Consider the following 17443-nt stretch of genomic DNA (forward strand, 5'->3'; position numbering starts at 1 on the left):
TTACTCGTTCTATGATTTTAGTTTCATTGGGGCTTTTGGTTTGTTACACTCTTCTTCGCCAGTGAGCTTCGAACTCTGAGATTCTCACCATCCTTGGTTGCTCTGAGCCTCAGTGGTTCTCTCCAGGTTGAGCTTCACAGGTAGGTTTTTTTTTCCTTGGTGAAAATCGAAATCGTATTACAGATTTTCAATTTTTTTTCCCTTCAAATGTTGGTGATGCTAGTTTGAGTTTGGTTTTTCTGTATGACAGCATGATAATTAATAAAAAAAAAAAGATCTACTCAATGTCTAGAGCTCCTAATACTTTATTGCTTTTTTGTTTACCGCTGTTTGAGTTATTGCTGAGTGTGTGTTTGTGAACTTATTGCTGAGTGTGTGTTTGTGAATCATGTCATTACGGCAGAGCCCTCGGCCGGACGATAATCTGCGGCTGGCGTGGAACAAGCCTTCTGCTCCTACATCTCCTCTGCCTCGTCACCGCCCTCAGCTCCTTTGCCTCGTCGCCGCCATCTGCTCCTCCATTCAGGTTCTGATTTTATATTTACAGAAAGAATTTGTTCTCAAGAATTTTTGCTCAGTGTGTATGTTTTATTGCTGAGTGTGTGTGTTTTATTGCTGAGTGTTGGAACTTGCTGAGTATGTTTGGACTTTTAAACGATTTGTGTGTATGTCTGAATGTGTTTAAACTTGCTATGTTTGGACTTGCTGAGTATTGGAACTTGAAACCCAAGATGACTTACTCTGTCATTTATATATTCACAAATGACTTACCCTCATCAGAAAAGACTTATGTTAAGCAACTGAAATAGAATTTCAAAAACTAATCAGGGCTGGTTTTGGAAGAAAGGTCAACAAAGAAACAGCAAGTTCATTTAATCACAAGTTTATCAGCTGTGCTGTAAAAATTGCTATAAAGCATACCAAGACTATCTTATAACTAAGTACTCAATCTATAACATTTTACTTGTATTTATTAAATAAATAAAAAATAGAAAAGTAAATTGGATATTCTTACCCTGTCAATAAACCCAAGAAAAAAAAATTATGAAAAGAGAGAATAAAATTGATCAAGAAGGATGTATATCTAAACCAATTTCATAAGTTTATTATTATGATTAAAAAGATATCACAACTTCCAAAAACATGCACTCTCTCAAAATAAAATTGATCATTCTAATAGAATTGATCAAGAAGGATGTATGAAATTGTGTTTAATAATTATATAAATTGAAATTTTTAAACTTGTTACAAATTGAAAGTGTGTTTAGAATTCTTTGGTGGATAGTTTTAAGGTTTGCTTTTGGTGGTTAAATATTTTATTTTTCAGGCACCCCTTCCGGCACAGACGACCCCGCCCTCGGTTTCACGTCCACTGCGAGCTAAAGGATGATCTGGCTCTGGGAGTGCGCCTACTGTAGCACGGAAGAGAGCTAAGAAGAGAACTGGTCGGTCTGCTTTGGGAACTCAATACGAGTAGTGATTTACTTTACTTAATAGTATGTTATATTTTAGTTTATAAGTGCCGCGAGCGTTATTTATTGTAGTATTGTATTTTAGTTTATTAGTATGAGACATTTTATTAGTATAATTATGAATTCATCGTATGAATGAAATATATATTATTTTGGTTTATAAGATTTTATTCGTGTAATTATTTTTACATTTACAAATTGGCGGAAAAAAATGGCGGTAAAAATAGGCTGGAAAAACTTGGCGGGAAAAAATTGGTTTCCCGGCAAAATTGGCAGGAAAATAAATTTCCCGGCAAAAATTTTGTGGTCGAAATCAGCCGCGACAATAGCCACGACTAGTCGCGGCTGTTTTGTCGCGGCTGATTTTAGCCACGACAAGTCATGGCTGTTGGTCAATAGCAACGGAGCAACAGCCACGACTTTTGTCGCGGCTGTTGTCGCGGCCGAAGCACCAACAACCACGACTTTCATAGCAACAGCCACGACTTTTGTCGCGGCTGTTGCCAGTTTTTGTTGTAGTGTAACACTAATAAGTCGAAAATCGATATATTAAATTACAAACAAAATAATTTGAATTTTATTTTCGGTAGCGTGTAAAACTAATAAAGTACCCCTACATTAAGTAGAAAATCGATATATGTTATAATAATGCGTAATACATGAAAGAATAATCCCCATTAAGTAAACTTTGATGGGTTGTTATTTAGAAGAAAAAAAAACATATACAAAATAGTTATTTAAAGCTAGTTGATTTCAAAAATAGTCTAAGCGTTTAGTTTAATTAATTTTATGGAATTAGTTAAAAATTACATTGTTCAAATTTTTCTATGGTGGCAATAAAATATATTTACGCTGTATATAAATTAATCTATATACCAAATTCAAAAAAAATTATTGAATTTTGAATAAATAAAAATAAGTTAAAAAAAAGATGACGTTTGTTGCAACACTCTTCTTGTGTTTGGTTTTCACAATCGTGTCGGTGAGCTGCTGGAGAGATAACCACGATGCCGAAAGGACGTAGGAAACCCGCCGTGCTGAGACGGGCGTCTTGGGAAATAAGGTGGTATCAACATAAGATCGAGGCAAACGAGTGGGATTTGGGTTAGGTGGTAAACGAGTGAGATTTGGACGCCTCGAAAACTCCATGATCTGTAGGTTGAGTTATGAAGACGGTCTATCCAAGAATAAACAAGACGAGCGCACGAGTAATATGTTGATCACCGAGCACCTACACAGAGTGGTTGGTCGTAATTTAAGTGCATTAATAGCGGCGTTCAATATTTTTCAGAATCCGGAAGATGCATTCAAACTCGGGTCTCTGGGTATTTGTGTTGGGCTATCTACTAGGGCAGACAGCCAATAAAGTGATCAAAGAAAAGTGGCAAAAAATTATGCTTATCGTTGAAGACTTGTCGTTCTTATTCAATATGCCGTGGAGAAATATCAGTTGGTCCAAGAGATAGTCCAGCCTCTCGGTCAACTTAAAGCACTATCACGAGGCGTTGCTAAAGAAGTCCACGTTGATGGGTATTTTGCATACCCTTCATTCTGGGCATTCGAAGACTATCCCAGAGATCGGGATGAGATTCGGTTAAGGCCCATTACCAAATTCATAAAGATAGATGCTCATTTCATCATAGAAAAAAGTGGCATCCAAGGTCATCGAAATTAGTTATGTCCGAACACTTGAGCAAGTTGCATGTGTTTACCAAGCCTCTAGCCCTACATTAGTTTGTTTACTTAACTTTGTTTAATTTTACTTAGCGTGCAAACTAAATCTGATACTACATTTTTAGATTGAGGAGGCGTATAAGGATCATAAGCCATAATCGTTAATTGTAAATGAACGGTTGTAATAAGTACTCAAGAATGTAATTATATGCGCTCTAACAGATTGGTTGGTTAGTCAGTCAAGTTGTTAACCAATAAAACAAACTCTCTCTCATCGTCTCTCTCAGTAGTCTACATTGATATACATTGAAGAGATCTGGTGTACCCTACATAAAATTTAGCTTTTATCCTTTTCTTAAATATCACAAGAATATACTATTATCGATATTATTTTAGTCATGATATGTTTCAAATGCTCATGATGTATATATAGACGATAATAACTATGCGAATAAAAAAAATAGATTTAACCAGCATAGAACAATCATTCTTTAGATATGTTAAAGTTTCTATCTAAAGTTTCATTTCATTAATAAAATCACCTACTAGGTCAAAGCATATCAATAAATTGTTTAGGTTAATTTGATTTACTTCGGACTGATGAACTATTTTTCAAAGTAAATTAATAATTGACCTAACTAGCTAGTTAGTTTACTTCGGTCTTGTGACTATTTTTTTTAATAAAATAAAACTTTGATTATTTTTCAAAAACAAGATGGGCTATTGAGCTACTGACATAATTATCCCAATAAAAAATGGTATAAAATTACGAAAATAAGATACAGAATGATTTTTATGATTCCATTATATAGGGGAAAAGAAAATCAAAACCCTATAGTTATCGTGAGGGTTCTAAAATTCCAATATATATATATATATATATATATATATATATATATATATATATATATATATATATTAAAAACTCTACATGCAGTGGAGGTTCCAAAAACGATCATGTTTTTGTTTTAGATGAAGAACCCTAAACATTCAATGCAGATCACCTAAAATTTTATATTGATATAGCTACTTTATGTGTACGGTTAAAAGTTATTAGTGTTTAAATTCAAACTTTTTAAGAGTGATGTAAACTTGAGTAGGTGGTCAAAATACAATGTGGAGTTGAATAAAGAATTTTAATGAATCACATTATAAATTAAATGTATAAAAAATATACAACGAAGACAATTATATATTTGAATATGAGCAACAAAGCGGATATACATGAATTAATAACAAGATTTAAGATATGGGGGACTGACATTTATAGTAGCTAGTTACAGCCTGCAGCTCTATAAATAGCATTATGAACTCGTTGCCCACCACACCACACCACACAACTCCACTCACTCTACGAAAAAAGAAGAAGAAAGAAATCATAGTAAGAAAGAAAAGATGATGATGAGGTTTTTAGCTGCCGTAGTGATCATGTCCTCCGCTATGGCGGTGGGTCTAGTGTCGGCACAGAGGTGCGGAAGCCAAGGCGGCGGGGGTACGTGTCCCGGCTTGCGGTGCTGCAGCATCTGGGGCTGGTGCGGCGACTCGGAGCCCTACTGCGGCGGCACCTGCGGTGGTGCGGTGGCGGCGACGCCTACTGCTCCGGGGGCAACTGCCAGTACCGCTGCTCCTCCTCCGTCCGTGGACCCCGCGTCGCTCTCAGCGGCAATTCCACCGCCAACTCCATCGGCAACGTCGTCGTCACCGAGCCGCTGTTCGACCAGATGTTCTCCCACCGCAAGGACTGTCCGAGCCAGGGCTTCTACAGCTACCACTCCTTCCTCGTAGCCGCCGAGTCCTTCCCAGCTTTCGGGACCATCGGAGATGTTGCGACACGCAAGAGAGAGGTCGCAGCGTTCCTCGCCCATATCTCCCAAGCAACATCAGGTAGTATACTATCCCTTCACGGTGCTGTGTAATCCGCACAAAATTTTACATTTCTTTTTGGGGTGTTATTTGAAGGGGAAAGGTCTGACGTGGGAAACCCTCATGCATGGGGGCTTTGTCATATCAATACAACTACTGTGACTGAGAATGACTTCTGTACCTCCTCCGACTGGCCTTGCGCTGCCGGCAAAAAATACAGCCCTCGAGGACCCATCCAGCTCACCCAGTCAGTGCATAGTAGTTTTGTTCTTATATTTATTCATTCTAAAGTAGCAGTCAAATAATATTATTTGTTTTTTTTTTTTTTATATAGCAACTTCAACTAACGTTTAAAATATCGCGATATTTTGACATTTTTGTCGATATATCCCGATTTTTAAGCGATATTTTATAAAACGAAACGATTTATTGAAGTTTTTTTACCGAGGTGTCTTCGGTAGCGATATATCGTCGATATATCGGGAGATATCGACGATATTTTAAACCTTGACTTCAACTACGGACTTGCCGGCCAAGCCATTGGAGAGGACCTGATTCAGAACCCTGACTTGGTAGAAAAGGATCCAATCATATCATTCAAGACGGCCTTGTGATTCTGGATGTCCCAGCACGACAACAAACCTTCATGCCATGACATTGTCCTCAATGCCAACTCCGCCGCGAACAGAATCCCAAACAAAGGTGTGATCGGTAACATTATTGTTAGCAATATTACAAATAATATTGATTGGAAAAACAAGACATGCAAGAAAAAATAAAATAGAAAATAAACCGGAAATGAAAACAGGAAAAATGGCAAGGAAAGGTCGAGGCCCGTTTCACGGTTTTCTTGAAGCTTTTATCGCCCTCCCACGGGTGCTGGATTTAGTGAGCGAAAGCCTCCCAGGATACAACGACTACTAGACGAGCAATGCACCACAAGACTCGGCTTCGGCGAACTAGAACCCGAGCGTCAGAAGCTATCACCGGACTACAAAACAAAAACAATTTCAAAGAGAGGGAGAGAGGAGTGCTTTCAGTGTGTTCAGAATGAGAGACCCGAAGGCCTTTTATAGGTGAGCAAGCAGAGTAGGGTTCGAAATTTGAACCATCTAAAACGTTCAGCCATAACTCCAATTAATACATTAATGCTCACTAATGCTCACTAACTCTACAGGTTATGAACGTGAGCAGCCTTGGAAGCTCGCTCAAAAACGTATGTATTAAGTCTCTTTTACTCCATAATAAAGGCACGTAATGCATTAAACCCATGCAGACGTTTGCTCCCAAATAAATTAATTCCCAACATAACACAATAGTTATTTTATGGAATTAAAAGAAATCGTAAGTGAATTTTGCAATAAAAAGTTAAGGATAAGCCCAAGCCCGAGACCGAGACATTCCCGAAACTCGGACCCGGCCCGGCTCGGCGGCGGCGGTGCGCGCGTGTGTGTGTGTGCGCGCATGAAGGGTTAAGAGATAACCCACACACACTCTCCTCTCTTGCACTTGCTTGACCACTAAAGAGAGAGGATGGTATATAAACACCACAACAACACACTTACCCAACTCATGCGGGACTCTTGCAATTCACTTCATTTACACATGACTAATATGTTCTTTAAGCATACTTTGAGCATCAATTTCTCATTCATTATAGTAATGATTTTGGCAAATAAATAATCAATCTTATACCCGACGCAACGAGGAATAAGAATACGCAAGAATTAACAAATTCCGATGAGTGGACCACACTCAAATATTAGCCACAAATCATCCATTTACTTGTAAATAATGACCTTTATTCACAATTCTTCCAACAATCCCCCACATGAATGAAATTGTGAGACGACAATTATAAAGACACGACACGACTCAAGGTGATGATAGATTCTACGGTTAATACCAGTATAGGATAAGTAGGTAGAGCCTTTGAACCTTCCCTCGGAAAGATATGTCATCTTTACTGACTACTCAGTAGACACGATGTCCTTGAACTGTTAGTCGTTTTGTATAAACGATAAACATATCCCCCACTGATATTTCCCTGACACAGGTTCAGTTCTCATGGTTATGTTCATTTTGGCCCTGAACATTCGCCTGGTTCTGCAAGAGTTTCTAAAGAATTAAGCTCAATTAATTCTCCTTTGAAGCGGCCCCACTTCTCTTTCACATAGGGGATTCTTTTATTAAGAGTAATCCCGCATTACTCATTCGGAATCTCAACAATCCAATTTCACAGAATCATTAAAAGCTCTAAGCTTAACCTCGTACGGGAGTCACTGTTTTAATAGGAATAGGAACAGGGGTTACCCCCACATTTCTTGGGGTAACCCAAAACTCAACAACATCGCATTCATCATCTCTTTGAGTGTGCGATTCTTTCTTTCGGCAACGCCGTTTGATTGAGGAGAATAAGGAGGAGTGACTTCGTGAATAATACCATGTTGTGCACAAAATGCCCCAAAAGGCTCAATATATTCTCCTCCTCGGTCACTTCGGACCTTTTTAATTTTCTTATTAAGTTGATTCTCAACTTCTAATTTGAACACGGTAAATTTCTCAATTGCCTCATCTTTGCTCTTAAGCAAGTAAACGTAACAATATTTTGTACAGTCGTCAATAAAAGTCACAAAATATTTATTACCACCTCTTGTTGGCATGAACTTTAAATCACATAAATCGGTATGGATTAAGTCAAGAGGTTCGTTATTTCTTTCAACGTTATGGAAAGATGTTCTCGTTAATTTTGCTTCAACACAAATTTCACATTTATGTTTTGAGTCAATATTAAACTTTGGAATGCAGTCCAAGTTAATTAACTTTCTCAACGTGTCATAATTCACATGACCTAGTCTACCATGCCATAAATTAGATGACTCAATCATATAAGCGGAATAATTATTCTTATTAATTTCATTGGCCTTGATGGCAATTACATTCATCTTGAACATCCCATTCTTAATATAGCATTTGCCCACATACATTCCATTCTTAGATAGTACAACCTTTTGAGACTCTAAAACCATTCTAAACCCATGGTTGCACAACACAGTTCCAGAGATATTCTTCCTTATATCGGGCACATAGAGCACGTTCGTGAGCTTTAACTCTTTCCCAGATGTCATCTTCAGAAGGACGTCGCCTTTTCCCTTGACATCAGAGGTGGCAGAGTTGCCCATGAACAGCTTCTCTCCATCTTCCATTGGCTCGAATGTGGAGAAGGAGTTTCTATCAGAGCATATGTGGCGGGTTGCTCCAGAATCCAGCCACCATTCCTTGGGGTTTGAGTCCACCATGTTCACCTCGGAGACCACAGCGACGAGGAGTTCATCATCGCCCTCCACGACATTGGCCTCCTTCTTCTTCTTTGGCTTCCTACAATCGGTAGCACGGTGACCTTCTTTGTTACAGTTGAAGCATTTGCCAAAGAATTTTTGTTGATGCTTCTTCTTCTTGAACGTCCCTCCTTTTGGCCCAAGCTTGTGGGTGGGTTTCTTTCCCCTCGAGCTCTCGCCATGTTCAATGACGTTGGCCTTCTCGGAGTGGATCTTGAACCTCTTGTCGGAGCCACGGTTGTCTTCTTCAATTCAGAGACGAACAACCAAGTCTTCAAAACTCATCTCCTTTCGCTTGTGCTTGAGATAGTTTTTGAAGTCCTTCCACCCCACGGGTAGTTTCTCGATGGCAGAGGCAACTTGGAATGACTCGCTAATGGTCATCTCCTCGGCATGAATCTCGTGGATGATAAGTTGCAGCTCTTGGACTTGACTCACCACGGTCTTCGAATCCACCATTTGAAAATCGAGGAAGCGGCCCACGATATACTTCTTAGAGCCCGCGTCTTCGGTTTTGTATTTCCGATCCAGTGATTCCCAAAACTCTTTGGAGGAGCGTTTGGAGCTATACACATTGTACAGCGAGTCGTTGAGAACATCACGGAATTTTGACACAAGTAGTCGGAATCCTTCCATGCACTAAACGCCATTAGCACATCACGATCGGTTTCGTCCTCGCGAGGAGTCGGTGGATCTTCGGTCAGGAACCGTGCAAGACCGAGCGTTGTCAAGTAGAACAACATCTTTTGTTGCCAACGTTTGAAGTTCAACCCCGTGAACTTATCGGGCTTCTCGGCCGGTATGACGGCGGGCACGCGTGCCACGGAACCGCTTGAACCGTTCATGGCCATCGAAGCCATTGGTTGGACAAGACCCGCAGGTCCATTCCCGGCCGTAGCCACCATCGAGTCTTGACCCAAGGTCACAGGAATTTGACCAAACATCATGGTCGTCGGGGTGTTCACCACAGAGGGATTCTCGGCGAGGCTCCCATCACCAGTCACATTCGTCGTGTCGTTCGCGTTAGTCATTTTTTTTCTACAAAAGAAATCAACAATTATTAGTAACCAATAAAACCAAATCCGGAAAAAAAATAGTCTGAAAACTATTCTTCCGCGCAGGCTGCCTTAAATAAAAGCTTCAAGATTGTTAGCAATATTACAAATAATATTGATAGGAAAAACAAGACACATGCAAGGAAAAATAAAATAGAAAATAAACCGGAAATGAAAACAGGAAAAATGGCAAGGAAAGGTCGAGGCCCGTTTGACGGTTTCCTTGAAGCTTTTATCGCCCTCCCACGGGTGCTGGATTTAGTGAGCGAAAGCCTCCCAGGATACAACGACTACTAGACGAGCAATGCACCACAAGACTCGGCTTCGGCGAACTAGAACCCGAGCGTCAGAAGCTATCACCGGACTACAAAACAAAAACAATTTCAAAGAGAGGGAGAGAAGAGTGCTTTCAGTGTGTTCAGAATGAGAGACCCGAAGGTCTTTTATAGGTGAGCAAGCAGAGTAGGGTTCGAAATTTGAACCATCTAAAACGTTCAGCCATAAACTCCAATTAATACATTAATGCTCACTAATGCTCACTAACTCTGCAGGTTATGAACGTGAGCAGCCTTGGAAGCTCGCTCAAAAACGTCTCTATTAAGTCTCCTTTACTCCAGAATAAAGGCACGTAATGCATTAAACCCATGCAGACGTTTGCTCCCAAATAAATTAATTCCCAACATAACACAATAGTTATTTTATAGAATTAAAAGAAATCGTAAGTGAATTTTGCAATAAAAAGTTAAAGATAAGCCCAAGCCCGAGACCGAGACATTCCCAAAACCCGAAACCCGAAACCCGGACCCGGGTCCAGGCCGGTCCCGGCCCGGCCCGGCTCGGGGGCGGCGGCGCGCGCGTGTGTGTGCGCGCGTGATGGGTTAAGAGATAACCCATACACACTCTCCTCTCTTGCACTTGCTTGACCACTAAAGAGAGAGGATGGTATATAAACACCACAACAACACACTTACCCAACCCATGTGGGACTCTTGCAATTCACTTCATTTACACATGACTAATGTGTTCTTTAAGCATACTTTGAGCATCAATTTCTCATTCATTATAGTAATGATTTAGGCAAATAAATAATCAATCTTATACCCGACGCAACGAGGAATAAGAATACACAAGAATTAACAAATTTCGATGAGTGGACCCCACTCAAATATTAGCCACAAATCATCCATTTACTTGTAAATAATGACCTTTATTCACAATTCTTCCAACAATTATTAGCCGCGCTTTTGGGCACGATGACTTTGCCGTTAGATCTTCAAGCATCGGATTTTACAAGAGGTACTGCGACATGCTGGGAGTGAGCTATGGACATGACTTGAAGTACTGGTTCGATAACACTCCATCATCGGAGTTCCAACGCATCCAAATGCGTGTGGCGGCGTAAAAACAAGCTAGTCCTCCCCAAGTGGCTCTCTAGTAGTAAGAGTGGCTCTCTCATAGCGAGAGAGCAGCATGTGAATCCATGTTATGTTATGTTATGTATGTATGTTAGAAACATATATGTTGTTTTCTAGCTCTTACGAGTTATAAATAAAGGAGCCATTTTCCTTCTATCACCACTTTCAATTTTACGCATGCATGAGTTTATAATTATACCTTTACCCTAACTCTAGCGATAAGCTTCGTAAACTATTTCTTACAGATCCTCATCAAGTTTGCATCAACAAATAAATGATTGAAGAAAATACCACATAGATTGTCGAAACAATCATCATATTTGATCTAGTTACTTTTATTTGATATTGTTTATTATATGTCCTCCATAGTTTTGATATTGTAACCGAGCGTATGATGTAAAATTGAATTTTTTTTTTAAGTATTAATTATCTATCGGTTACATGGCCACATTAATTTTTATTTGAGAAATTTCATTAATTGGATCGAAAAATTAATTAAATATCAAGATTAGACCTCAGTTTTGAAAATATCCAAAATGGATTTTTGGATCAAGAATGGACGAAAATGCCCTTCTCACCAATTTTGTTAAAATTTTCTCTCGCCCACTCATTCACTTCACTGATTTCACACTCTCTCTCTCTCTCTCAACCAAAAAAAACTTTCTCGACTTGTACGTTTCCATACAATATTGTACGACGGAATACGAGTTGATACGATAGCGTACGATGGAACCTCTTCGAATTACGGCATTGGTGGAGGCCCAAAAAATTCGAGCTCTCAAAACGTCGAAAAATGTGACTTTTTCAATGATTTTCTTGTTAAATCTCATTGGATATATTTAGGATAGTGATTAAGAGTGAGTATTTTATAAGATTTTTGTTGATTTGTGTTGATTAAGAGATAGTGATTGTTAAATCTCATTAGTATTCTATCACTATAATCACTCGAGAGAAAAGGAATTAGTGAGTGGGCACTTTTAAACATGTCAGCTCGAGAACAAGTCTCAAAGTCGAAGAGCTAAAAATGCTAGGTCAAATGAGGATCTAGGTGCCAAAACAAAAACGAAAAGAAGTTAGAGAGAGAGAGAGGATGGGCGGCCAAGCTAGAGAGAGAAGCTCTCAATCTCTAAAACTTGGGATGAATGAAACAATGTGAATGAGGCCTCTATTTATAGGGGAGGTATTACCTTCATAAAGGTAGTTTCCTTTTTTGTAGAATATCACATATTTATGAGCAAATATTGCCTCTATCCCCTTTAATTCACATGGTGATCTCTATGCTTCTAGAAGCAAATTTGTTTCCTCTTTTTGCTTGCCTTGACTTGCTTGGCCGATTACCCTATTTCCTCATAGAGGAAATTTGTTTCCTCTTTTTTTTTTTGGCAAGTATCTTCATACATTAATGCACAAAATAAACTCTCTTTCACACTACGGCTGCACGGAATTTTATCTCCCATTCCCTTGGGTTGGACGGCCAAAACGCTTCTAGAAACCCTTTCTAGATTTTTCTTTACTTGTTCATGACAATATAAGAAAAGCGCATTAAGAATTTTCAAGTAAAATTCTATGAAATGAAATTAATTCACAAGGCCCAATGAACACATTATGGCCGAGTGGTTTATGTCATCATATGACCATGTCAAAAATTTATTGTCATTCATTTCATGCCATGTCCAAAAAGAAAAAATTACCCTTTCGACAGCTTTCGTAAAACTTGTCTCGTTCATGTTTTGACTTAGCTTCTAGTTTAACTATTCCTACTCGATGTGATTTGTGACAGTGACCTCATGGATCCAAATGAACAAAGCTTGAGCTAAATACTTGGACTCAAAAGTTCACAAACATTTTCCAAGTTTAGCTTAATGCCAACTGACTCCACTAAAGAGTTGACACTGAAAATCTCTCGGTTCAAATGAATTTATTTTCTACTCAAGAATTCAACCTAATTGTAATGAGTGGATCCACTGAATATTATCTATGTTTACCCTTCATGAATATCATCAGCTAGTCAGGATTTACAAAATTTCCATTTTACCCTTCTAGCTATTATTTCCTCAACTCCTTTGTCGCTTGTGAATAAGTTAGAAACAATGTATTGACGAGGAGCTAACAAGTCACATTGTTTCATCCAAAAGAGTCAAGACTAAATTTGGACACTGGCCAGTTCATTTATTCACATTCCAAGGAACAAAGCATGATGTGATATACATTGCATTTCAGCAATCTTGTACATGAATTCCATATCTATGGGGACTTCACAAAGTTACTCATGACATCTTCACAACTTAGTACTTCACCAATAGGTCATTTTCAGAATCACATAGTGAGTCTGAACTCTGACTTTTTCAAATGAGAATACGTAAGCTGTGAAATGGCATGTCTCATTTCAGGATTAAGGTAAGCATGATGCAATTCATACGTAGTGACTTCGAGACATAGGAGGTTAAATGGTTTGTTCTTATTTTGTCTCTAGAAGTGCACTGGTCAATTCAATACCTTCGGAAGATACCTAGAAAAACTATAGAGTCTCCAACTCTCAATGCCCCATAACCAGACATCATAGATTCTCCTAACAATCGTACTGAGGTCAATAGTCCTTTGACCCGTAGATTGCGAATATATCGTTTTAAGCAAACTACGAAGAGTTTGTTCATGCAAATCTACATTTGTCTCTTCGTAAGTTGTTAAGTTTGTTTATGGACTAAAGACTAATGTTTTATCATAAAGCTTCAAACAGACAAGGAAGAATGAATGAACGTTTCAACTTTTTATTAATGAATAAGCAATTACAAGCAAGAGTCTTCGTGAGACTTTATTACATCAAATGTACAAAATAAAGACTACAACTCTTCTTGTGGGCACCATTGACAACATAAACACCCAAGCATACAAGAGTACACACACAATCTTTACGGGAACCAACCCAACCTTTTGATTATCTCACAAAGGATATGTTTACACTCTCAAGCAAGGACACCACACTCTCTGGTGACTCATGCCGTGCATAATAACATATATAGCATGGGTAGTTGACATCCCCCAACTGCCCATTAACAAATAACCGTCTAGTAACCGTCGCTACCAACAAAGCACGAGCGGTTACCATCAATACAAATACTTTTGCCCACCGAAAGCCTTCAGCGAATGCCCACCTGGCATTAAAAGTCCGTGTACATTTGTCTAAGGGAAACTGCTGCCAACCGTCAGTAACTGCCTCCACTTGTCATGCGCACGCACGCTCGCTCAGGTCCCCGCTTAAATCAAGTGCGCGTCAATATGCTTCCCATCTTTCGTCATCTGGACATCACGTGGCGCTCAGCCCTCGCGTCGTGCATCTTTGTCTGGCCGTGCTAAACCCATCGCACTTGCCTCGGTCTGCTAACTCCCGCCAACTGCCTCTCCCGGATATTTTTCATCTCGTCCAAGACACTGCTGCCCGTGCAGCTTGGACTCGGCCAGCGGCACACTTTTGCTCTGCGAGTTGTGTTGCTGGCCGTGCCAATCGTCTAAGGAGGTAACAGATGACCACTATATGCGAATCGTTCAAACTCAATACGTCTAGCCCCTATCTACCATGGGCTAAACTAAATGAGTTAAATAATGAGATCGAATGAGTCAAGTCTCCATTAAAGGTCAAATATAGTTAGAGATTTCTGAAGCAATCATGTAGTCTTGCAAATTTTAGAAGATAGCCGTTTATGATATGGATAAGATCTTGTTAGAAATCTCACTTTCTCATATGGAGAAGAGACGATTGTTCAAACCAAAGTCTAGCATATCTTCAAATGGGAGATTGCCAGTTAAGTCTCGCTGTCTACTAATTGAGGATTAAATGGCCATTACCCTTTGTGGTAAACATAATAGATTGTTGGATAAGTGTCGTGTTCTACAATGAATGTAGAATATAGTTTTCCAACGACCATAACTTTTTATAGTCAAAGTTGGAGATTGTTAGGAATCTTGCCCAAATAAGGGCATTATCGTAATTCCTTCTAAAGGGTATTATTGTAATTACATTGATTTCCAACAAAAATTAGATAGAAAGACATAATCAACAATATAATTGATATTAATACATGATATTGTATAACGACATTCCGGTCGGCATGGCCCAAACGAAAGTCAAAAGACCTCTAGCTCGTTAAAATCTTAGCCCTCTTTATTAACTAGGATTATATCCCTATATCAGATGTAAGAAATATGTCTCGGATGGAACGATTAAACTGTTCAGCGATCAACTATGCCTGGATAGCTATATTTGAGATCACATACGCGGCCCACCAGTGGATAAGTTTTCACTGAGTCTCAGCGTTCTATACAATTGGTTTGTACATGACATGGACATGTTGCGATTAAATATCTCGTTTAACTAACCGTGACATGAGGAGAGTGAAACTGATTTCCTTTTATATAAAACAAAAGTTTCATATGTATTCATTAAATCCTTCTTTTTTCTCAGCACCTCAAACATACCCCACTTTCAAAATTTCTTTCAAATGGTCCTGAAAATTGTTACAACTAAGTCGTTTATCACATAATTATTTAATTGAATCCATAACCGAACGGATTATAATTATATGATTCGAACCGAAAATTTCATCGCTCGTTCTCGATTAATTAAAATATATTTAAGGTTTCTCGGAAATAATTCTTCTTTTTGAGAATTTATTTATTCAATTAATTTCCGGAATGTTTCCTCGGAAAATAATTTATTATTCGAGACTAAATCGATAAATCCTTTATTTATTCCGAGATTTCTCATTACCGTAACATATTTTAATTTAATTCGATAGACTTAATGAATCAATAATTCACTCAAGAATTTAGTTGGAACAACGGAAACTCGTTTATTAAACTTGAATTTAAAAGTCGAGAGATACAAAATTTTATACTTTACAACAAGACCTGCGCTTGCGCTTGAAGAAGATGCTCCGATCGTTACCGGTGAGGAGATTTCCATACCAGGTGTATCTAATTCTCATACCATATTAGATTCAAAGGATTTAATGAAATGATTAGAGAATGATTTTTTTTTTCTTTCAAAAACTAACTCTGAATTCATGATATTCATCATATATAGAGTATATCACAGTGCGTAATTGATTTAACAACTTTGCAATAATACTGATACTACATGTTGCTGAATGTAAATGGACAAAATATATATAATAAGTTAATAGGCTAGTATTGATATTTTGTAAATTTTTTACTTTATAAATTGACTATTTAATTATATTGCCCTATATTAAAACAGTTGTCTCTCACGTCGTTTTGTGTATAAATCAATAAGGACTTTCGAATATTTTATTACAGAAGCCGCCTCTAATAATTCCGCCTAGCGCGGCATTTAATGTATAATACTTTAATTGCAGAGAAGACAATTTATCTTACGAAATCACAATGACGTAGTACACTACGGACTCCTGTGTTTTGCACTCTATTATAAAAACATAGGTTTTTTTTTTCTTTTTATCACATAATCAGTCGATGTATTTTACATATGTTATATATAAAAAAAAATTAATTTTTTTGGCTTACATTTTTTAACAGCAGTTTTGTTAATTTTTATGCATTAATGTTTAAAAATAGACAAACAAACCTAGGTCTTTGTCTGTAAATTTTGCGATGACGAATACACAAGGTGTTTATCTAATCAATAAGGTTAATAAGATTAGGTTAATGAACGTTTTAGAATATTTATGCATAAAATTCAACAAAATTTTAGTACAGGAGTCGTTTTCATAAAAAAAAAACACTAATAAGTCGAAAATCGATATATTAAATTACAAACAAAAAAATTCATAAAGATCGGGATTATTATTTATACCCATAATATAAACTATGCACGTTGATGCTCTCACAACAAGTCCACGTTGATGGGTATTTTGCATACCCTTCATTACTGGGCATTCGAAAACTATCCCAGAGATCGGGATGAGATTCGGTTAAGGCCCATTACCAAATTCATAAAGATCGATACTCATTTCATCATAGAAAAAAGTGGCATCCAAGGTCATCGAAATTAGTTATGTCCGAACACTTGAGCAACTGTATGTGTTTACCAAGCCTCTAGCCCTACATTAGTTTGTTTACTTAACTTTGTTTAATTTTACTTAGCGTGCAAACTAAATCTGATACTACATGTTTAGATTGAGGAGGCGTATAAGGATCATAAGCCATAATCGTTAGTTGTAAATGAACGGTTGTAATAAGTACTCAAGAATGTAATTATATGCGCTCTAACAGATTGGTTGGTTAGTCAGTCAAGTTGTTAACCAATAAAACAAACTCTCTCTCATCGTCTCTCTCAGTAGTCTACATTGATATACATTGAAGAGATCTGGTGTACCCTACATAAAATTTAGCTTTTATCCTTTTCTTAAATATCACAAGAATATACTATTATAGATATTATTTTAGTCATGATATGTTTTGTGACGACCCGACTTTTCGGACCGTCTTACTTTACTTACTTCTTTTACTTATCAAAATTATGTATAAAAAAAATATGAGGATTTTTTTTTTAAACATATAATACTCTTACAAAACCGTAATCTGGAAATTCGCGGATTATATTTTTTTTTCTTCGAATACATACATTCTCAAATACCACAAAACAATAAAAC

At 37.9% G+C, this 17443-nt stretch overlaps 1 pseudogene across 1 annotated transcript; it reads left to right on the forward strand.

Moving 5' to 3' along the window:
• The first annotated feature begins 4460 nt into the window (after positions 1-4460).
• Positions 4461-10840, forward strand: LOC149381004 (lectin/endochitinase 1-like; annotated as a pseudogene). Its single transcript, XR_016293892.1, has 5 exons — positions 4461-5030; positions 5106-5256; positions 5518-5731; positions 7014-7015; positions 10639-10840. The product of XR_016293892.1 is annotated as a lectin/endochitinase 1-like (transcript).
• The last annotated feature ends 6603 nt before the right edge of the window (positions 10841-17443 follow it).

Source organism: Urtica dioica, chromosome 11 (genome assembly GCF_054948205.1).
Source record: "Urtica dioica subsp. dioica isolate 48M chromosome 11, U.dioica_male_clone48M_v1_H2, whole genome shotgun sequence".
Lineage (NCBI taxonomy): Eukaryota > Viridiplantae > Streptophyta > Magnoliopsida > Rosales > Urticaceae > Urtica > Urtica dioica.